General features: G+C 36.3%; 1 pseudogene; it reads right to left on the bottom strand.

The window, feature by feature from the left end:
• LOC112849807 (large ribosomal subunit protein uL6 pseudogene) overlaps nt 1-18,852 on the bottom strand; it is a 55,640-nt pseudogene extending 36,788 nt beyond the window's left edge.
• Between the last annotated feature and the right edge of the window lie 4,949 nt (nt 18,853-23,801).

Here is a 23,801-nt window from a genome sequence, read left to right as displayed (position 1 = left end):
GAATGATTTCTTGGTAAGACCAGACTTTCCCACTTGGATTACCTTAGCACATTTGTCAAAAATCAACTGGCACATACTTACTATTTAAAGAGGGCAGGGGAGACTGGGTGGCTCAGTTGGTTAGGTGGGACCTTAGCTCGGGTCGTGATCTCACGGTCCATGAGTTCGAGCCCAACATTGGGCTCTGTGCTGACAGCTCGGAACCTGGAGCCTGCTTTGGATTCTGTGTCTCCCTCTCTCTCTGCTGGTCCCCTGCTTGTGCTCTGTCTCTCTCTGTCTCTCAAAAATAAATAAATGAAAAAAAAAAAAATAAATAAAGATGGCAATATTCCAAAAATTGATCTATAAATTCAACACAATCCCTATGAACATCCCAGTTGTTTTATTCTTTTTTTTTTTTTTTTAGAATTTGACAAGCTGATCATAACACGTATGTAGAAAGGAATATCCAGAAAATCAAAAATGATTTTGCAAAAGGACAACTAAGTTGAAGGAATCATTCTTCCTGATTTTAACATTTACTACTACAAACTACAGTAATCAAGATAGTGTGGAACTGTATTAAGGAAATACATACAGATCAATATAATGGAATCAAGAGTCCAGAAATAAACCCTTACATTCATTTATGGTTTATTGATTTTCAACAAGAGTACCGATCCATTCAATGGAAAAAAGAAAAGTCTTTTCAACAAAACGTTCTGAAAAAGTTGGATATTCACATGCCAAAAAAAAAAAAAAAAATGAAGCTGGAAGCCTTAAACATAAACTCAAAATGATCATAGACCTAGATGTAAGAGCTAAAATTATAAAACTCTTAGAAGAAAATATAGGAGTAAATCTTCATGACCTTGAATTAGGCAAAGCCTTCAAAGATGTGACAATAGAGCACAAGTGAGAGAAGAAATATTAGGTAAGTTGGACTTCATCAAAATAAAAAACTTATGTGCTGTACAAACTATATCATCAAGAAAGCAAAAATATAACCTACAGAATAGGAGAAATATTTATAGGTCATAAATCTGACCATTATATCCAAAATATACAAAGAACTGCTACAACTCAAAAATAAAAAAGACAAACAGTCCAAGTAAAATGTGGGCAAAGGACCTGAATAGACATTTCTTCAAAGAAGATACACAAATGACCAATAAACACAGGAAAAAATGCTTAACATAATAAACCATTAGAAATATGCAAATAAAAACCATAATGAGATACTGTTTAATGTCCATTAGGATAGTTATAAGGAAGAAGACAGATAACAAATATTAGTAAATATGTGAAGAAATTGGAACTCTTATACATTGTTGGTCAGAATATAAAATGGTGTAGCCACTTTGGAAAATTGTTTGGCAGTTTCTCAAAATGCTAAACATAGAGTTACCATAAGACCTGATAATTCTACTCTTAAGTATATATTCAAGAAGAATGAAAACATGTGTCCACACATATACTTGTACACAAATATTCATGCAAAATGAGAAAACAACCCAAGTGTCCATCAACTGATAAATGGATAAATGAATGTGATATATCCTTACAATGGAACATTATTCTGCTAACTGATTTTTTATGAAGATGTAAAAACAACTCAGTGAGGAAGCCTTTTCCACAAACGATTCTGGAGCAATTAGACATCCAAAGTCAAACATTTGAATCTCAACCTGAACCTCATATCATATACAAAAATTAGGTAAGAATGGCTCACAAACTTAAATGTAAAATTATAAAAGTTTTGGAAAAAAAAAAACACAGGAGAACATTTTCAAGATCTAGGACTAAACAAAGACTTCTTAGACTTTATACCAAAAGCATAATCTATAAATATAAAACCTGATAAAGTGTACCACATCAAAATTTAAAACCTCTGTGTATTAAAAAACCCTTTAAAGGGGCGCCTGGGTGGCGCAGTCGGTTAAGTGTCCGACTTCAGCCAGGTCACGATCTCGCGGTCTGTGAGTTCGAGCCCCGCGTCAGGCTCTGGGCTGATGGCTCGGAACCTGGAGCCTGTTTCCGATTCTGTGTCTCCCTCTCTCTCTGCCCCTCCCCCGTTCATGCTCTGTCTCTCTCTGTCCCAAAAATAAATAAAAAACGTTGAAAAAAAAATTAAAAAAAAAAAAAAACAACCTTTTAAAGAGGATGAAAAGACAAGCCACAGATTGGGTGGATATATTTGCAAAACAAATATCCAACAAAGGATTAATATCTAGAATATATAAACAATTGTCACACTCAACAGTAATAAAACAAACAATCCAATTAGAAAATGGACAAAAGACATGAACAAACATTTCACTGAAGAGCTTATAGAGACAGGAAATGTGCACATGAAAAGAGTTCAAAATCATTAGCAATTAAGGAAATGCAAATTAAAACCAAAATGAGATATCACTACATACCTATCAGAATAGCTAAAATAAAAAATAGTGACAACATCAAATACTGATGAGCATTTGGGAAACTGTCACCCATACATTCCTGGTGGAAATGTGAAATAATACAGCCATTCTTTAAAATACCTTGCTAGTTTCTCATGAAACTACACACCTAACAACCATACGACCTTGCAATTGCACTTGGGAGGCATTCAACTGAATAAAGTGCAGTAGATGAAGTTCAATATGAGGCATAAGGCTGAGAGAGGCTGCTTGCTGTCAGTTGCACCCACTCTGCCTTTCTTCCTAACTTCAGTTCAGCCTGAATATTTTTTACTTGAATAATTTGGACAAAAATGTATGGATAGGGGAAGGACAAAAAGAGTAGTGAGCTTTATCTCAGATTGTGTAGTGCATTCTTAAATGTATGTTTTCCATAGCACTTATATTCTGCTAGTTAAGTAAATAAAATATAACATGTGGAAAATATTAAAATGCAAAGTACCAGAATGTAATAAAGATGTTTTTCTTTATAAAAGCAGTACTTTTTGCTAGAATTTTGTTAGACAACATGCATAAGTTCAAAGTTGTAGAACTTCGATTGCATAGGATATTGTACGTACTTACTTTTTGAGATTTGCCAGTGTGTTTATAAAACAGTTTTATTAATGGTTACAATGATAAGATATATTCTTATCTTACCAACAGGGAATCTATTAAGCAAAAATTTTAATGGTATATGTTTGGAAATAAATCTCTTGAGACAAAAATGCTGCTTCCTTAATTGCCACCCAAGCATGAGAGAGTCCACCCCATCCCAGGTTCTAAAATTCAGTAGGGTTACGTGAAATGACTCCTATTTGGTGGAGGTAACATTTTTTTACTTTGAGCATTCTGAGTTTGTATTTTGCCTGAGCTATAGTTTCAGAATAACACACATTACTTTTGCATGTTTTTGTAGTGTTCGTTCTAAATAACTCAGTTCTGTAAACATGTTTTAATTTTTAACAGTTTCATAAAAACATTTTCTAACAATACAATTTTGTGGTTGAAAGTGATTGTGGAAGAATTTTAACATACTTTCTCATCATGTTTATGAAGAAACTACCCTTACCAATAGTTCAGACAGTGGAAAGGGGTAACCACTAATCCATTAGTTTTCTCTCTTGTTTGCATAGACATTTCTCTATTACTTGTGATTATTTCATTTTCTGTCACCACATCCTGAATGGCCATAGGAGATGTGTTTAATGCAGTCTTTTCTCTTACTATCCTTTGCAAACTGCTCACGTGAAGCCGATGGTCCTTTCATGTTTATTAAACTCCACAAGATGTGTTCACCTTTGAACGCTTGGAATGGAAGGAGTTACTTTCAAGAAATGTGTTTTCAAAGGCAGCAGGACGGGAAGGAGTGAGCAACAGCCTGGTGAGCGAAACACTAAGACTTCCGTTGTCATCTCAACCTCTGTGACCCTTACACTTGACTTCCCTCAGCTGCAAAAACACAGAAAGCTGTGCTATCCTTGCTCATGCATGGACATGAAAAGGAAACGATGCAGCAAAAATGAGTGGAAGTCAGATTTGGCCGCAATGTCTTGGGGAAAGAGGGGAGTTGAGAATCATAGGACCTGCACCCTGTTTTCTGCCATCAGGACTATGTGACCACACAACGTTTCCATATCTTTATCACAAAATGGCCCTAATCACAACAACAACAAAAAGTGAACTGCAGACTTTTTAAAAAAGGCATACTTTCGAAGGTACTTTAAAAAATAAATACAAGGTGAATTAATTTGATGTATTATTATAATTATCAAATAAATAACAGAATAAGCTCAGACCTCATAAATCATTTTTCTAGGTTTGAATAGGAACCAAGTAAATGTTTAGTCTTAAAGTTAAAGTTCTTAGTCAAAGGAGCTGTAAGGTTTTACTCACTTGGAAAACAGATTACCCAAAACTAGAAGAACTTCAGGGACATAAGTTATTGGACATCAACCTTTAAAAACAAAGCTGTGATAATACATTGAAATGAATCAGAACCCAGTGGACTGTGTTGTGTCAAAAATGATTTTAGAAATACAAAAATCATTACTCAGATATGATTGGAATTTCAGGAAAGACAAATATGAATCCTATTTTATGATATTATTCTGGTGTTAAAAGTTTTGTAGTAATGTGTTCAAAACTGTGTTAAATAATTGAGAAAAGACTCAAGATGCCACTAAAAAATGTAAAAATGACTTTTAACTTGAAAATATGTTACCTAAAAATTGGCTGATATTATTGTCATTTTTCAAACTCTAGGATTTTAAATGACTTCAGCAAATCAACAGTTTAAAATCCTTCTTTACACGTGCTGTAAATTCTAACATATAACACCTCAGGTCAACAGGAGTTAGGAATAGTATTGAGGAAGCTTAGAAATGTGTTTTTAACTTATCTGCTTCTTTTCTTGATAAAAGACTACAAAATGCCACGCACTTATGGACTGCTCCTTGTGAATATGATCAAAAACATAATCTTGTTTTATTCTCCTAACGGCATTAAGGCTGCAACACTTTCTATGGTTCTCATATTATATGGGCATATTGACACTAAATTGTTTTCAGTGAAGGAAGAATTTAAGTGACTTGAAGTCAAAGCAGGGCTGAAAGGGAAGTGTTTGTTAGTTTTACCCACACCATCTAAAGTCTGATATTGTAGTTCTCTTTTCCTTGCTGAGCTGCTTGCTTTTTCATAGACAATGAAATTATCTGGAGAGGCGCCCGGGTGTCTTGGTTGAGTGACAGCCTCTTAATTTCGGCTCAGGTCATGATTCCAGGGCCATGGGATGGAGCCTGGCATCAAGCTCTGTGCTGGGCATGGAGCCTGCTTGGGATTCTCTCTCTCTCTCTCTCTCTCTCTCTCTCTCTCTCTCCCTCTGCCCCTCTTCCCAATTCACACACTCTCTCTCTCAAATAAATAAAATTTAAATTAAAAAAAGAGATTATATGGAAAGTGAACAAAAAAGTAAATGTGTATTGCAACTTTAAAAGGGGGGCTGGGGGACAATAGGAAACCATTCATGGGAAATAGAAACTATAACAGAGAATTGGAATACAAAAATGCAGAAAAAAAAACAATTTCCATACTTAACTCAAACATCATGTCTTTCACTAAAGTAATTTTATAAACTGAAATTGTAACCTAATTCTTACCTAATTATACCTTAAAATAGAAGACACAATTATAATTGAATTTATGCCATAGTTAAGTAATGGCTATTTCACTTTACGCTACATCATCCATACTACTCTGAAGCACTTATTCCCAATCAATGTTAACTCTATATGGAAGGAAGAAATGTCTTCTGCAGTCTGTTTGTGCAATCTTCCCCCACTGAATGAGTGAAATGGTACCTGGACAAATGTTTGATACAGTTTCAAAGTGTGGGATATCAAAAATAGAGCTTGTATCTGTGAAATTTTCCTGTTATGCCATTGAATAAAAACTTTAAAATAATTTTAAAAAACAGATATTAAACTTTAAAATTTATTCTTTCATGGAGCAATGGAGACAAATCATAATAACTTCTAACAAAAACAACTGGAGCATTTTTTTCTATTATTTACACTCTGGTGTTAAAGGAGTACAGAAACAAATATTTCTGGCATCTTCTATGTTACAGGACCTTGTAAATACTTTCTCATTTAGTCCTTAAAATATTCATATGAGTCAGCTTTTATTATTTTTACTTTACAAATGAGGAAACAGAGACACAAAGATAATTTTCCTAAGTGGAGGACAGGGAAGTGATTGAAATTCATTTAGCTCAAAGAAATTTTTTTGGCAAAACTGCTGAGAAAGTGTGATAAAAAGAACATTATAAAGTGGTATTATTTTTTCTGTATTTTTTCCAATTTGTGAGTGATTTAAAAATATAAGTCACATCATCTAAATAAGGGTCAGCAGATGTTTACAAAGCAATTATATTTCAGAGTCAGATCAGCACAAGGAAAGACTGACCATTCCAGAGGGATAACACCATTTGAAGTGATGTTCTATATAATTCACTAGTGCTGTTTCAATCGTTTCTTTAACAATAGAGGCCCTGTGAATTCTCTACAATATTTGAAAATTTGTTTTATTTATCGTTTTTAAAATCATATTGATAATAATTTCAAAATCATTAATTAATTGCAAGAACACCAATACTGCGTTCTGGTCTTGATGCCTGTATCTCTCCATGTGTAAGCTCTAATGATATACCTTTCTTGTGCAGGCAGTGAGAAAACAGAAACTGACATAATACTTATGTATTCACACAAAGTAAAAGGCAAAAGATATCAAGACATAAGGTATAAATGAAGTTTCCTGGAAAGAGAGAAAGGTCTGGGAAAATTTATTAATCATGAAGTACATGGAAATAGAGACATGCTAGATATTTTTTAATATACTAGAGGAATCAGAATTATACCCTAATAAGCAGCATTTTAGTTTCTGGAAAATAAATCATCTGTCATATTAAATTAAATAACAATGTATTATGAAGTGTTTATTACACACAAAAACCCACCTCAGGAATAATTTAACAACATATGAGCAAAACTCAAGCATTGAAAACTGCAGAACACTGAATAATTAAAGAAGGCCAAAATGAATGAAAAGATACACTATATTCATGAGTTAGAAGAATAAGTCTAGTTAAAAGGTCAATTCTCCCCAGACTGATGTGTAGATCCAACACAATTCCAAATAAAAAGCCAAGATGATTTGAAGTAGGAGGTAGAAAGTGAAAAGATTCTAAAATTTTATTAAAATAGGGGTGCCTGGGTGGCTCGGTTGGTTAAGCTTCCAACTTCAGCTTAGGTCATGATCTCACAGTTTGTGGGTTCAAGCCCCATGTTAGGCTCTGTGCTGATAGCTCAGAGCCTGGAGCCTGCTTCAGATTCTGTGTCTCCCTTTTTCTCTGTCCCTCCCTGACTTATGTTCTGTCTCTCTCTCTCTCTCTCTCTCTCAAAAATAAATAAACATTAAACTTTTAAAATTTTATTAAAATATAAAGGACACAGAATAGCCAAAACAGATTTTCTGTTTTGTATTGCTTTTTTGGGGGAGGGGGAAAAATTTGAAAGCCTTTTAAGATACTGATTTCAGGACTTACTAGATTAATTATTTACAGAAATTAAGACACTGGTGTATTGAAAGTGAGAATTGATAAATAGATCAATGTAATAGACAATAGTCTAGAAAGTCTACAAAGAGACCCACATACATATTATTGACTAACTTTCAAGAGCAAGGTAATTTGACAGGTAAGGGTAGTATTTTTGACAGTGCTGAAACAACTAGGTATTAGTGGAGGACAAACTATCCTCATTGCTCATGTCATACCATGCAAAAACATCAACCCTAAATGGATCATAGATACAGACATAAAAAGACCTCATCAAATTTAATATCAGGTGCTTTTAAAAAGACACCATTATGAAAATGCAAGCCACTGTCCAGGGGAAAATATGTGTGGTTTACATATCTGACAAAGCATATATATCCTGAATATAAAAAGAACTCTTACAACTCAATAGTAAAATAAAACAAGATATTGTAAAAGGCAAGATTTTGAATAAATATTTCATAAGTAAAGATATATAAGAAGCCAAACAAGCACACGAAAAGATGCTCAACATAGTTAATTATCAAACAAATTCAATTGAAACTACAGTATGATATCATGACACATCTTATAAAATAGGTAAATTTTAAAAGGCAGACAACACCAAGTGCTGACAAGGAGGTAGAGCCATAAAGATCTCAAATATTGCTAGTAAAAGTGTAAAGTTATGTAATAATTTTATAGAACCGTTTGGCAATTTCTTAAAGTCAAACATCAGTTACCATGTTACCCAATAATAAATAAAAAACAGATGTCTAAAGAAAACTAAAGAAAGTTTATAACTGTTTTATTGAAAATAACAGCTTGAAACAATACAAATATTCATCAACTATTGAATGGATAAATAAATAATGGTATATGCATATAACAGAATACCACTCACAAATGAAAAGATTCAGATTACTGAGGAGGAACCAAGAAGAAATTCATTTTTACTTTCAATTTTTATTAAAAATATTTTCCTTCAATTTTTTTTACTATATTTTTTACTTTTATGTGAATTTTTTCAAATTCTATTTTACTTATATCTTTTCATTTTAGCCTACTTCAATGTATTCATTTTTTCAAATTTTCAAATGATTTTCTTATTTTTCCTTTCCCCTTTTTTCTCTAATCTATCAAGCCCCTATCAACACCCAGACCAAAACACACCTAGGATCTAGCATCATTTGCTCGATTTTTTGTGTGTTTGTTTTTAATTTTTTTTTATTTTAATATTGTATTAATTCTAATTTTTTTTAATTTTTTTTACCTCATTAATTCCTTTCTCCCATCAAAATGACAAAACGAAGGAATTCACCCCAAAAGAAAGAGCAGGAGGAAATGACAGCCAGGGACTTAACCAACATAGATATAAGCAAGATGTCTGAACCAGAATTTAGAATCACGATAATAAGAATACTAACTGGAGTCGAAAATAGATTAGAATCCCTTTTTGTGGAGATAAAAGAAGTAAAAGCTAGTCAGGATGAAATAAAAAATGCTATAACTGAGCTGCAACTTGAATGGAGGCCACAGCGGCAAGGATGGATGAGGCAGAACAGAGAATCAGTGATATAGAGGACAAACTTATAGATAATAATAAAGCAGAAAAAAAGAGGGAGATTAAGGCAAAAGAGCACGATTTAAGAATTAAAGAAATCAGTGACTCATTAAAAAGGAACAACATCAGAATCATAGTGATCCCAGAAGAGGAAGAGAGACAAATAGGGGTATAAGGGTTATGTGAGAAAATCACAGCAGAAAAATTTCCTAACTTGGGGGAAAGACACAGACATCAAAATCCAGGAAGCACAGATGACCCCCATTAGATTCAACAAAAAATGACCATCAACAAGCCATATCACAGTCAAATTCACAAAAAACTCTGGCAAGGAGAGAATCATGAAAGCAGCAAGGGAAAAAAAAGTCCCTAACATACAAGGTAAGACAGATCAAGTTTGCAGCAGACCTATCCACAGAAACGTGGCAGGCCAGAATGGAGTGGCAGGATATATTCAATGTGCTGAATTGGAAAAATAGGCAACCAAGAATTCTCTACCCAGCAAGGCTGTCATTAAAAATAGAAAGAGAGATTAAAAGTTTCCCAAACAAAAATTAAAGGAGTTTGTGACCACTAAACCAGCACTGCAAGAAATATTAAGGGTGACTCTGAGGGGAGAAAAGATGAAAAAAACAAAACAAAACAAGACAAATAAATAAAGAACACAAGCAACAAAAACTAGAAATGACCAGAGAACACCACCAGAAACTCCAACTCTACAAGCAACATAATGACAATAAATTCATATCTTTCAGTACTCACTGTAAACATTAATGGACTAAATCCTCCAATCAAATGACACAGGGTAACAAGATAAGAAAACAAGATCCATCTATATGCTGTTTACAAGAGACCCACTTTAGACCTAAAGACACCTTCATATTGAAAGTAAGGGGATGGAGAAGCATCTATCATGCTGATGGTCAACAAAAGAAAGCCAGAGTAGCCATACTTATATCAGAGAATCTAGACTTTAAAATAAAGACTTTATCAAGAGATGAAAAAGATTAATTATATCACAATTAAGGGGTCTATCCACCAAGAAGACCTAACAATTATAAACATTTATGCACCAAATGTGACAGTACCCAAATATATAAATCAATTAATCACAAACATAAAGAAAGTAATTGATAGTAATATCATAATAGTAGGGGACTTCAACACCCCACTCACAGCAATGGACAGATCATCTAATCAAAATATCAACAAGAAAAAAATGGCTTTGAATGACACAGTGGACCAGATGGACTTAACAGATATATTCAGAACATTTCATCCTAAAGCAGACAAATATACATTGTTCTCCAGTGCACATGGAATGTTCTCCAGAATAGACCACATACTGGGACACAAATCAGCCCTCAACAAGTACAAAAAGTTTGAGATCATACCGTGCATATTTTCAGACCACAACACTATGAAACTCTAAGTCAACCACAAGAAAAAATTTGGAAAGGTAACAAATACTTGGACACTAAAGAACATCCTACTAATGAATGTATTGGCTAACCAAGAAGTTAAAGAGGAAATTAAAAAGTTCATGGAAGCCAATGAAAATGATAACACCGCAGCCCAAAACCTCTGGGATGCAGGAAAGGCGGTCAAAAGAGGAAACTATATAGCAATCCAGGCTGTCCTAAAGAAGGAAGAAAGATCTCAGATAGACAACCTAACCTTACACCTTTAAGGACTGGAAAAAGAACAGTAAATAAAACCCAATACCAGCAGAAGACAGGAAATTAAGAAGATGAGAGCAGAAATTAATGCTGTTGAAACCAAAAAAACAGTAAAACAGATCAATGAAACCAGAAGCTGGTTCTTTGAAAGAACTAACAAAATTGATAAACCACTAGCCAATTGATCAAAAAGAAAAAGGAAAGGCCCAAATAAATGAAATCAAGAATTAAAGAGGAGAGATCACAACCAACACAGCAGAAATACAAACAATAAGATAATATTATGAGCAATTATACACAAATAAAATGGGCGATCTGGAAGAAACGAACAAATTCCTAGAAACATATACACTACCAACACTGAAACAGGAAGAAATAGAAAATTTGAACAGACCCATAACCAGTAAGGAAATTGAATTAGTAATCAAAAACCTCCCAAAAAACAAGAGTCCAGGGCCAGATGGCTTTCCAGGGGAATTCTACCAAACATATAAGGAAGAGTTAACACCTATTCTTTTGAAGCTGTTCCAAAAAATAGAAATGGAAGGAAAACTTCCAAACTCTTTCTATGAAGCCAGCATTACCTTGATTCCAAAACCAGATAGAGACCCCACTAAAAAGGAGAACTATAGACCAATTTCCCTGATGAACATGGATGCAAAAATCCTCAACAAGATATTAGCCAACTGACTCCAACAATACATTAAATACATTATTCACCACGACCAAGTGGGATTTATACCTGGGATGCAGGGATGGCTCAATATCTACAAAACAATCAATGTGATTCATCAAATCAATAAAAGAAAGGACAAGAACCATATGATCCTCTCAATAGATGCAGAGAAAGCATTTGACAAAATACAGCATCCTTTCTTGATAAAAATCCTCAAGAAAGTAGGGATAGAAGGATCATACCTCGAGATCATAAAAGCCATATATGAAAGACCCACTGCTAATATCATCCTCAATGGGGAAAAACTGAGAGCTTTCCCCCTAAGGTCAGGAACAAGACAGGGATGTCCACTCTCACCACTGTTATTCAACATACTATTGGAAGTTTAGCCTCTGTAATCATACAACACAAAGAAAAAAAAAGGCATCCAAATCAGCCAGGAGGAGGTCAAACTTTCACTCTTTACTGATGACATGATACTCTATATGGAAAACCCAAAAGATTCCATTAAAAAAAAACAGCTAGAATTGATTCATGAATTCAGCAAAGCTGCAGGATATAAAATCAATGCACAGAAATCGGTTACATCCCTATACACCAACTATGAAACAACAGAAAGAGATATCAAGGAATTGATCCCATTTACAATTGCACCAAAAAACATAAAATACCTAGGAATAAATCTAACCAAAGATGTGAAAAATAAATACACTGAAAACTAGAAATCTTATGAAAGAAGTTGAAGAAGACACACAAAAAAATGGAAAAAGATTCCATGCTCCTGGATAGGAAGAACAAATATTGTTAAAATGTCAGTATTACCCAAAGCAATCTACATATTCAGGGATGCAATCCCTATCAAAATAACATCAGCATTCTTCACAGAGCTAGAACAAATAATCCTAAAATTTGTATGGATCCAGAAAAGACACCGAATAGCCAAAGTGATTTTGAAAAAGAAAACCAAAGCAGGAGGCATCACAATCCCAGACTTCAAGCTATACTACAAAGCTGTAATCATCAAGACAGTATGGTACTGGCATAAAAACAGACTCTCAGATCAACGGAACAGAATAGAGAACCCAGAAATTGACGCACAAACATATGGCCAACTAATCTTTGACAAAGCAGGAAAGAATATCCAATGGAATAAAGACAGTCTCTTCAGCAAGTGGTGCTGGGAAAACTGGACAGCGACATGCAGAAAAATGAACCTGGACCATTTTCTTACACCATATACAAAAATAAACTCAAAATGGATAAAAGAGCTAAATGTAAGACAGGAAGCCATCAAAATCCTCCAGGATAAAGCAGGTAAAAACCTCTTTGATCTTGCCCACAGCAACTTCTTACTCAACACGTCTCCAGGGGCAAGGGAAACAAAAGCAAAAATGAAATACTGGGACCTCATCAAAATAAAAAGCTTCTGCACAGTGAAGGAAACAATCAGCAAAACTAAAAGGCAACTGGAAGAATGGTGGAAGATATTTGCAAACGACATATCAGATAAAGGGTTAGTATCCAAAAATCTATAAAGAACTTATCAAACTCAACACCCAAACAATAAATAATCCAGTGAAGAAATGGGCAAAAGATATGAACAGATACTTCTCAAAAGAAAACATCCAGATGGCCAACAGACACATGAAAAAATGCTCAACATCATTCATCAGGGAAATACAAATCAAAAACCACAATGACATACACCTCACACCTGTCAAAATGGCTAACATTAACAACTCAGGCATCAACAGATGTTGGCAAGGATGTGGAGAAAGAGGATCTCTTTTGCATTGTTGGTGGGAATGCAAGCTGGTGCAGCCACTCTGGAAAACAGTATGGAGGTTCCTCAAAAATTAAAAATAGACCTACCTTATGACCCAGCAATTGCACTGCTAGGTATTTATCCAAGGAATACAGGTATGCTGTTTCGAAGGGACACATGTACCCCAATGTTTATAGCAGCACTATCAACAATAGCCAAAATATGGAAAGAGCCCAAATGTCCATCGATGGATGAGTGGATAAAGAAGATGTGGTATATATCTACAACGGTATTACTCAGCAATCAAAAGAATGAAATCTTGCCATTTGCAACTACATGGATGGAACTAGAGGGTAGTATGCTAAGTGAAACTAGTCAGTCAGAGAAAGACAAACATCATATTACTTCACTCATATGAGGACTTTAAGACACAGAACAGATGAACATAAGGGAAGGGAAGGAAAAATAATACAAAAACAGGGAGGGGACAAAACAGAAGAGACTCTTAAATATGGAGAACAAACAGAGGGTTACTGGAGGGGTTGTGGGAGGGGCTATGGGCTAAATTGGTAAGGGGCATTAAGGAATCTACCCCTGAATTCATTGTTGCAATATATGCTAACTAACTTGGATGTAAATTAAAAAAATAATATTAAAAAGAAAGATTCAGTTTACTGATATGTACAACAAGGATTAATCTCAAAAATATTATGCTTTCAAAAGACCCCAGACACAAAAGTATGTATATTGTATGATCCTAGTCAATGAAATTCTAAAACAGGCAAAATTCATCTACCGTGCAGAATGGAGGTCAGTGATTGCCTGGGGCTGGGATGGGTAGGGAGGAATTAACTACAAAGGGATAGGAAGGAACTTTGGGAACTTTCATTTGTGGATAATGAAAATGTTCTATATCTTTATTGGACTGATATTTGTGTAGGTACATGAGTCAAAACTCATGCGCATTTAATATAAGTGAAATTTATTGTATGTTATTCCTCAATAAAGTCTATTTAGAAAAATCAAAGCACCCTGAATAAAGTAGATACAGAATGTAACTGAGCCTTGTTTTCCTGGTCAGAGCTGGAAAAACATGGCATGGTTCCAAAGTGGCTTCCAGTCTCTTCTTATAGAACTTTTTGTTGTAATTTTTTAATCTGTTTACCAGAGTCTAAAATGTTTTTATGCCCCACCTTTTTAAATTAGTTTTTTTAATGTTTATTTTTGAGAGACAGAGCATGAGCCAGGGAGGAGCAGATAGAGAGGGAGACACAGAATCTGAAGCAGGTTTTAGGCTCTGAGCTGTCAGCACAGAGCCTGACACGGGGCTCAAACTCATGAGGTGTGAGATCGAGACCTGAGCTAAAGTTGGATGCTCAACCGACTGAGCCACCCAGTTGCCCCTCTCAGTAATATATTACCTCATTCAATGCTTCAACAATCCTGAGAATTCGGTACATCAATATTGCAATTTTACAGATGAGAAAACAGGAGCGCAGAAAGATATTGTACTTTGCTCAAAGTCACAAAACTATTTCATATTAGTCTTAGTAATTAAACCTGAGTAGAATGTGATAGCCTACACCCTAATCCATCATATGATAAAGAACGTTCTTTAAGGTATATGACTACTTTCATATAAATTTCATATAAATTTCAGAGCTCTCTATGTCAGTCAAGTTTTTCAGAAGCCAATGAAAGCATTTGGAAAGCTAGCATATTCAAAAAGTTAACAAATGCTATTTCTTTGGCAAAATGATTAAATAATTGATCATGTGTGGTAGGTACGAAGCACAATATAAAAATTCAGGTGTGTACAAAATGCAATTTTATTTTTCTACTACTCGGTTGATTTTCTATAACAGCTTCCAAGTAGTCAGATTACAAAAATGTAATATTCATTAAATATACCTGTCACTGTGGTGGCTGACAGTTGGTGGGCATCTGGCCCTTGTGTTCCATTCTATATGTACCGGCATCTCCTGAGATTCGCTAAAAGATACATCATTCATTTTCCATGGATTTTTGTTCAAACAGGTCACTGCTAAGTCATTTGTCCCTCCCGTTCAAGAGGCCCCTTCGTGTGTACTCTCTAGGCTGCCTCTCATGTCTTTTTGGGTATGTGGGATCATTCTGCTACTCCTCATTTTATAAGTCATAGGGACTTACAGGATGGGGGACTATCAGTAATCTCTCATTACTTCCTTGCTCCTCTTAGTTTCAGGGGATATTTATATTTCTCAGGTACTAACCTGGGGAGTGAGGAAAGTGCGTGTTGTCATAAGTTGAATAGAGAGATTTGTCCACTTAAATCCATTTCGTCTTTTTCCTGGCCTAATATTGCAACCCCCTTTGCTGAAAGGTGTGACTGTGTAATTGAGTTCTAACCGATGGGATACATGAGCTGAAATAATGTGGGCCACTTCCAGTCCCCAAACCTTCCACCCATGCTCTTCTGTGTTCTTTCTCCCTCTGTTCTTATGACACTGACAGGAAAGGCCTTGGCAGCTGTAGACACATTGTACAAGCTGGATAGGGCCTTGCTTCCTAAATGAGAGTGGTAATCTGCAATGCCCACTAGGACTGCTATTGATCAAAAAATAAACTTTTGGGGCATCTGTGTGGCTCAGTCATTTAAGCATCCGACTCTGGATTTTGGCTCAGGTCATGATCTCATGCTTCATGGGTTTGAGCCCTGTGTCAGGCTCTTTGCTGGCAAGTGAGGAGCCTGCTTTGGATTCTCTCTCCCTCCCTCTCTCTCTGCCCCTGCCCTGCTCATGCTCTCTTTCTGTCTCTCTCAAAATCAAATAAATAAATTTTTAAAAAAAGAATAAACTGGGGCACCTGAGTGGCTCAGTCAGTTAAGTGTCTGACTCTTGGTTTTGGCTCAGGTCATGATCTCACAACCCATGAGTTCGAGCCCCATGTTGGGCTCTGTGCTGGCAGTGTGGAGCCTATTTGGGATTCTCTCTCTCTCTCTCTCTCTGTCTCTCTCTCTAGGCTCCTCCCCAACTTGCACTGTTTCTGTCTCTCTTAAAAAAAATGAATAAACTTGGGGTGCCTGGGTGGCTCAGTCGGTTGGGCATCCGACTTCAGCCCAGGTCATGATCGCACAGTCTGTGAGTTCGAGCCCCACGTTGGGCTCTGTGCTGACAGCTCAGAGCCTGGAGCCTACTTCAGATTCTGTGTCTCCCTCTCTCTCTGCCCCTCCCCTGTTCATGCTCTGTCTCTCTCTGTCTCAAAAATAAATAGAAACATTTAAAAAAATTAAACAAAAAATTAATAAACTTAGGGGCACCTGGATGGCTCAGTTGGTTGGGCATCCGGCTTCGGCTCAGGTCATGATCTCACTGTTCATGGGTTTGAGTCCCGCATCAGGATCTCTGGTCTCAGCATGGAGCTTGCTTCAGATTCTGTGTCTCCCTCTCTCTCTGCCCCTTCCCCCCCAAAAAAAATAAACATTAAAAAAAATTTTTTTAATGAATAAACCTAAAAAAAAAGAAAAACTTCTGTTTTTGTCTAGCCATTACTAGATTAAGTCTGTTTCTTACCAAAGACTAGTATATCCTAATACACAGATCCATCTGATTAATATGCTACCAATTGTTTTCTGTTGTGTAAAACCAATGTCTCCATGGGGTGTTGGGGAAGAGAATACAGGTACTACTCATACTCCCATCCCTCAAACCTGCCTGGAATGTCTGAGTTGCTCCCTAAGTTCATTCAGGAGAGTAGCCATCTCCCTTTTCCTCCAGGACTCCCAGTATTTATCCACTTACTGCTTTTCCATATCACTCCCCTCCACCCCCCACCCCAGCTCCAGGAGGCTTTATTATTTCGGGGGCCAGGCAGAAAGTTTTGTGTCGCTCACCAAGTACTCCTTCAAAAAACCAAACATGTTGCAGAGATTGAAAGATCATTAATTGATTAAATATTTTGGAAACAAATAAGGAAATAAATAAGTAATGCTCTAGCTGATTGAGAGAATATAAAAAACAGCAAATGTGGGAGAATCTCTGTTAATATTTCCAAAAGTTACCCCATGACATGTGGGGTCTTCTATCAAGTAGATCACACACCTAAGAATTGCATTGTCTCTTAGGGTCTCAGTAACAAGCTTGCGTTCTACCCAAAATTTGGGGAACTGTGACTCTTGAAAATTATTAATTTTTGATAGTAAGGAATTTGGTAAATGAACTATTATATATGCCAGTCACTGTTCGAGGTATGAAAATCTTCAGAAGTAGAGGGGTGCCTGGGTGACTCAGTTGGTTAAGCGTTTGACTTTAGCTCAGTTCATGATCTCACAATTCATGGGTTTGAGCCCCATGTTGGGTTTTGTGCTGTCAGATCAGAGCCTGGAGCCTGCTTTGGATTCTGTGTCTCCCTGTCTCTCTCTGCCCCTCCCCACTTGTGCCCTGTTGCTCTCTCTCTCTCTTTCAAAAATAAACATTATTTTTTTTTAAATCCTCAGAAGTACAAATACTTGTAGTGAACAGCCAACAATCTCTATTTTATTCCAAAATACAAATACCCCATGGAGGTATCCTCCCTCCTTCGAGCATGCCCCACACTGATATGGTCGACCAAGACAAAGACCATGGTAAGTTTTTTGCCATTCTTCACAGATGTTTTCATAAGTTCACTGAATGTGCACCTGGAAACATCTAGGTGTACTGATATGTGAAAAGATGAGTGTATTATTATTACTTGCATTGCTCCTAAAAATAGGACCCCTCAATCCAGTTCTTGACTAGAGACACATTTTCTTTTCTCCCCATCCTCTGTAGAAGTACTCAAGAAGTTTTGAGATAAAGGGCTCCGATAACTAAGAAAATTGCCAACTGCCTCAAATTCTCTTAGGGCCTGCCTCTCCTTAAACTGAGTAAAGGAGCATACGTTCCAAACATACACTTGACATACACTTAGACAAACTATAGTTTGCTGATTAAATATGCAGAGCAAATTTTAACACTGGTCCCAGGTGATATGTTGGGTGTTAGGTTTCCTAAAATAATTTTTTTTTACCGGTTTCTCAGTCGTGATTCTATCTTGGTATTAAACATCAATCCATATTGTGCAAATTCTCACCCCAGCTGGCTAAGCTAAGAGAGCGAGAAATGAAAATCAGATCTGATTCTCATGTTATAAATATGAAAATTGTTACTTGATGATGGAACACTGGACAACTGAGGGACAGGGGATTTTTAGGTTTCTGGGGAACTTCCTTCTTCCAAGAACAACTTGATTTGCATGGGTTAGGATATTTTGAGGTTATGAGCTATGGGTTAAAATAAAAGCTTGGGGCTCACAAGTCTGGTAAAACCATAAAGTTCTGTTTTCAATGGAATTTCTGGCAATACCAAGATTTATACTGCTTTTACCTGAAACCATGATGAGAGAAGTCAAGTTTGCAAATGGGAAGAGAAAAGAAAAAATAAACAAATAGCACTTATTTATTACATAACCAAGCAGGCAGGCAATCACCCTGGTTCCAGGTCTGCCCAGAACTTAAGCAGGAATTGGAGAAAGGTTCAGTGAGCCACTACTATTGCCTTAGCCAGTTTTTCCCCAAAGGTTTGGGCATTTCCATCCCATTGTCCCGAGGGAGGGCATAGGGGTAAGTCTGCATATTTGTGGACAATATGGCCATGGTTGGGAAATACTGTTGTGAGAACTTGCTGGTTACAACAGCCCATGTGCAACTTCACCATATTCAGTTAAATTAATCCCTGTCTCCCCTCTCACTTCTTTTTTTTTTTTTTTTTTTTTTTGCCTTTTTAAATAACTTTCTTTCCATCCTACTCCCATGTGGCTCAAGCCTCCTTTTTTTTTTTTTTTAATTAATTTAATACCTTTATGGTTTATCACTGAAAAACTCATTCTCAGTTTGGAAAGATGGATGAGAGGCATTTTCCGCTATTTCTTCCACTACAAAGGCTCTGAACGGTGGAAAGAAGAAGACAAACTGGCTAAGGACTATGGACACAAGGAATGATACTATGGTGAGATCCCTGGGTTTTCTTTCTGCTTCATATATCCCAGACTTGTAACTGAAAAAGACTGTAAGCAGGAAATGCTACTGGGCATAGACAATTGAGCCTCAGCAAGTCTATTTTTCTCTACCCAAAGGAGCAGGAAAGGGGCATTTTAGACAATAACAACTCAACACCAAACAAACACAGGAAAATCTGCCATCCCCGTGCCAACCCCACCCCTCTGGGTCAACACAGGTTGAGTAAAAAGTCTAGACTTACACCCTGACCCTGCTGTAGAGGTGGCCCTCCAGGCTCCACACTTGGTAGTGTTGGAGAATACTGAGTGAGGAGGAGGGAACTCCATCTTCTTACAGCATTAATGAATTTTACCCTACTCTGCAGGTGTCTGTGAACTCTGGACTTCTACCCCCACACTGTGGTAATAAAGGATCCTTCCCCCTCTATGCTTCAGGGGAGAGTAGAAACTCTTACCACTGCTCAGAGGTAATGAAACCACCTCTATTCCTGCCCCACATGTCAGTGGAGGCCACACAGGAAACAAACAGCAGGCATTCTAGACAAGGGGAGTATCAGCAAAGGTTTAGTGGAAAGCCTGAATTTTCACCTTAACTCAGAGGTATTGAAGTACCCCTCAGCAACCCACTCCCTATGGGTCAACCCACTCCAACTATGGGGTCAATAGAGGGCTGGCAGGAAACCCATATTTCTACCTTCTCCTAGAAGTAATGAAGAGATGCTCACATTTCTTGCCGGTGTTACAAGAGGCTAAAAAAAAAGATTTATATAAGATCCAGTTTCATAACATAATATTGACAATGTCCAGGATATAATCACAAATCACTCATTCATACTAAGAACCAAGAAAATCTCAACTCAAATGGTAAGACAGTCAATAGATACTAATAACAAGATGCCACAGATGTTAGAATTATCTGGCAAAAAGAATTTAGTATCATTCTTACTTAGCAGATTTAGTGTAAGCATTAGTTTTTAGTGAAGTGTGAAGCTCAATTAAAATAAGTCTAATGAAACATAATTCACATGAAATGAAATGTATTTGTAAAAATGGTCACTCACTTATCAACAATCATAAAGAAGTTAATGACAGCATTTAATGATGGCATTTTACAAAATAAGACTGGAATACAGGTTAAAAAAATAAGAATTAGGACAATAAAGAATCCATGTTTTACTTCATCTACACAAATTATTACCAAATCATTGTCAACTGAGTTATATGGATTGGGGTTTATTTGTCCATAAACATTTACTTACATGATCTCCTTCACCATGCTTCCAAACTTTGCTTTTACATACCATAATCATTTGGAAGTGTCTAATTGCTTATAAATTAGAATTATTCAAATACAGTCAAACATAATTATGAATACTGATTTTTGAGAATGGAACCTAGTGAAGATGTATTATTAGTCAGGGCTCTCCAGAGAAACAAAATCAATAGGATTGATCTATCAATCTATCCACCCATCTATTATATATATATATATATGCACATCCACTTTGGGGAAGACACGCTGCTCTATGGAATCTACCAATTCAAATGCTAATGTCAACTGGACTCTCTTTCACAGGCACACCCAGAAAAAATGTTTAACCAAATATCTTGGCAAGTTCCAGTCAAAATGATACACAACACAAAAGACAAGTAGGCCATCAGACTTTAAGTTAAATAATTCATTTTCTATTTGTTCCGAACTACTTTACCTCCTTAAAAAAGTTCTCAGTATCTAGTTCCTTGAAAAACAAACCCCAAATTATTTTACTGAATTTGATAGTCTTTAAGATACCATTTCACTACAAGTAGTATTTCTTCTTTCTTTTTATAGTCAAATTTTATTGAGTCTTTATTTATGAGATAATGTCATGATTCAGAAGCAATACAAGGCTTTTTATAGATTGTTTTTCCCTCCAAGATAAGACTATAAAAGTTCTTATAAACCTCTCCACTCTTAAAAGCAAGATTTGGCAGACCCTGCTAGGATTTCAAAACCATTGGATAGCTTCAATTGTGTGGTCATTTGTTTTAACATGATATCTTTCACCTGGTTTTTAATCTCAGGAGAAAAAAAAATACAGATGACTCAATTTTTCATTTAATTAAATATAAAAAAAATAAATTTCTCTCTCTCCACTTTTACTAGATTTATTTGGAGTTTTGTAAATCTCAGGGATGGGTACTATTAGGAAAAAGAAGGAGGATATTCAACTTGAATATAAAATGAAAGAAGAAGGAGGGAAGGGAGGAAAGAAGGCAGGGAGGGAGAAAGGAAGGAAATTCTTCTGTTATGCAGCAGCTCTAACATGTTACCATATTTGTAAGAAATTTTTTCTTGTCTTCTAAAACAAATAAAACCATCTGACTGAACGATCTAACTGTGAATAAAGTTCTTGAAAACTGCCCAAAACACAGAAAATGGAACTTTTTATCCTGGACTCCATAGTATTATAGAGTTTTCTCTGGTAGAGTACACTGATTATAATTCTTTCCAAATTAGCAAACCACAAAAATGTAGGAAGCAGAAAATTACTTGCAAGCAAAATGAAACCAGTTTTTACAGTAATTAAAAGATGAGGAGTTTGGGGAAATTAATTTAAAGAGGGAGAATCTACTTAATTAGATAACAACACTATTATAGAAATTTTACAGAAACCAGCATGTGGTAGGCAGCCCACGCTCAATTCTCTGGTATCTGAGACATCCACCCTTCCAGCTACACAGTTTAGAAGGAAATATGAGATGCAAACACTTTAGCTTTACCCATGCTGTATTTCCTTCTGCTTAAATTATAAATGACGGTGTGCAAAACTGGGAAACATGGTAGTGATGTTTGGAATCTCTTAAACCTTTATAAATTGACTTTGAGATAAGATTAATCCTTATGTTAATAGGTAAACTGGAACTCTTAGCACAAAAATAAAGAACTATATAAACATTCTTCTGATTTTTAGGATTCAGTCGTATTTCAGGGTAACATCTCAGGAAATAGCAAACCTTTGCTCCAACTGAGTTCTCTGATTGGTACTCCCGCCACCTCAAAACAAACTCTGGACAATAAGGATTCAGAACATTACAAGGCTAGGATGAAATGCCAGGATTTCCAGAGAAAGGCCTAGGGGGTGGCAGCTGCCTGAAGTTCTAATAATGTTCGGATCCACTTGGGCAAGAGTTAGTTTTTCTACAGATGATATCTAGAATCTGTTATTTTATAGTAAATTCCAATAGTCACAGAGAGTTATGAAGGGTAAATTGTTCATTGGCCCACCTGTTGAGCACCGCCATGTCACTTCGACAGCTTGTAAGAATCATTTCTGAAAGCTGCATTGGAACAATTTTATGGGAGTTAAATGACATTAGAAAAAGCAAAGTCGAAGCAGAAATCCGTATGGAACTGCTTTTACACACTACTTTACAGTTTACAATGTGTTGTACATGCAACCTTAGCTGATGGCCTGTGTATTCCCCTCCAATCATGCTGGATGGAATACAATTCCCTGTCTAGATGAATCAGCAGTACATAAAAATCAGCTTGGCCTTAAGCATGCAAATACAATCTGAATTCAATTTTTAAGAAACCACATATTTTCCCCTTAGGGAATGGACTGTTTGTGGGCAGGCTGTCTCTTTTATAAGAAAACTATTCTCCAAGAAAGCATTTTCACAGATGAAAACTAAGAATTCCAGTATTTTCATTGCATAAATGTACCTGAATATTTCAAAGGAATAGTCCAAAGCCTGAACATGAACTGTTTTCTTGTTTTTGCAGTTTAAACACTTACATGAAGCCCTATGCAAAATTCTACTCAAGCACTGATTTCCCTTGTTTGAGAAATCAATGGATTCCAGGTCTTTAAAAATCCTTTGCTTTCACTTAGGAAACTGAAAGCAATCTCACTTGCCTTGTGCCACTTATCAGTTGATTACCTCTTATTTCCAAATCTACCCTCCTTTGCCTTACTTATGATATTGGAGATGGGCCCTGTAAACATATCCCTTTCTCAGGTAACACAATGTTCAATGTTGTCAGCAGATGGTTGGAGAGAACCCAGCAGATGGTTGGAGAAAAACCAGGCTTTGTTCCAGTGTGTTTTTCTCTGCTTGCTCCTGTGGTACACAACAACCAGCAGTGCATAAGTCACCCAGCAGCGCCCCCTCCCCACCAGTGGGTTCTACTGAATGGCATTCCCTGTGGGCGACCTCCTTTGGCATTTCAGAGGGCAGCTTCCCAGCAAATTCCATGAAGCAATACTTCCCTATGGACAGTTTTCCAAGCACCTGGAAGGCGGCTTTCTGGCAATTTCAGCTGCCAATGTACCCCAGAGAACTTCATAATCCAGTGGGTCTTGGCCATAGCCATAACCACTCCATTGTAGGGGAGGAGTACCTCCTCCAGATTTCTTCCTCTGGACTTTGCCTCTCAGGCTTAGAGGTAATGGCTTCCCCTGTATCTATTCTTCTATTCTTCTTTAGTTTTTTTTCTGAGGCAAGTAATCTAGATTGGTTGCAGTTATTAATTCTATATATTAAACTTTGTTACAATTATGTTATTCCTATCTGCTTATTGGACCCTGAATGACGACCCAG

Source organism: Puma concolor, chromosome C2 (genome assembly GCF_028749965.1).
Source record: "Puma concolor isolate L17-30 chromosome C2, mPumCon1.1.hap2, whole genome shotgun sequence".
NCBI classification, from domain to species: Eukaryota; Metazoa; Chordata; class Mammalia; order Carnivora; family Felidae; genus Puma; species Puma concolor.
This window is presented reverse-complemented; position numbering and strand designations above follow the sequence as displayed.